Genomic DNA, 1,346 nt, shown 5'->3' with positions numbered 1-1,346 from the left:
GCGCAAAAAGTGGGCATGCAGCGCATAGGGGGGCTGCATCAGAGGGGGCGTCAAAACCCTGTCTGGAGGGGGCGGCGCGCCGATCATGCCCTTACGCTCCTTACTCTCCTTCACCTCGCGCCTATAACTGGGTAAAGATAGCGAGTTTTACCTTTCACGTACCTTCTGTCGGGGGGTAGAGCGAGCGTATGGCTGTGTACGCATCCACCTGAATAATATGTAGTTACGACCCTGATTCTAAGCCAACCTAATATCTAAAGAAGAAAAACAATAATAAATATATGAAAAGAAAATGTATAAAACTTTATGTAAGTCCATGCATTGACATATATAAATAGATTTACACCAGCCTCCATTATGCTCATAAAAACAAACCGAAATTGATCTCCTGGATGTTTCAATGTGCTGCGTCGGGGCGCAACTCAAAGGCTAAAGCACTTCATACCTGGTGGTGATGATAAAACACCAATAAGTTATTTACTGATCCTCCGTAAATAAATAAATAAATAACAAAGAGGGGGGGGGCAACCATGTTCGTAGTTTGGAGCAGAGGTTGCGCTACAGTTTTTTCGTTGTCAAAGAAAAAAATCATTTTATTTCCAATTTGTAGTTATCAAACGAAACATTTAGTATTTCTCTGCGAGAACGTTTTTGAAATCAGGTAACATTTCACCAAATGACGTGATTAGAAGACAGCAGAACTCTGATCGTTTCCAGATCCCGCATCACTCAGCCTGCGGGAGAAAAACCCCGCAGAAGCGGATCAGCTGCGCTAGACGCTCCAAAGCCTCTGGTCCGTTAAAGCGTCCAGATCAGAGATGATTCTCTGAAATTGTTCTTAGTATGATTAATAATGAGCTCCGCGATGTTCTCTGTTCTCTGTGCGTAAAGTTGAAACTGCCTGCGCACAGTGTCAGCTGCGCTTGATCACAGTCTGGACACGAAACCAGCGGACTGTTCTCTGTTCTTATCAAGACCAGGGTAAGGAGGGAATCTGACATATTAACTCAGTTGAGTTTTTACTGGTTTTGTTTTTAAAACACCATTAACGCAAGCAGTGTAACTATACATTGTATATTTGGCGTTTGTCATCACATGTATGATTAATTGGGAGCATTTATGCGCATTTATTGTCCAGCGCACTGCACTTGTTTCTGTCTAACGGATACGCACTTTAATTTCTTTCCTTCCTCAACAGTCAGGTGCTGCTCCTCTATTTAAACTACAATAAGTAGATCAACACAACTTGATCACACGGTCTCTTTAGGTTTTCTCTGTGTGCTGCAAACTCATTAAATGCAAACTCATTAGAAGCCCGAGCACCATCAGGCAAATAATTCTGGTCC

This window comes from Poecilia latipinna, unplaced genomic scaffold (genome assembly GCF_001443285.1).
Source record: "Poecilia latipinna isolate Pla-1442-1.1 unplaced genomic scaffold, P_latipinna-1.0 Scaffold1464, whole genome shotgun sequence".
Lineage (NCBI taxonomy): Eukaryota > Metazoa > Chordata > Actinopteri > Cyprinodontiformes > Poeciliidae > Poecilia > Poecilia latipinna.
Note: the sequence above shows the minus strand (reverse complement) of the source record.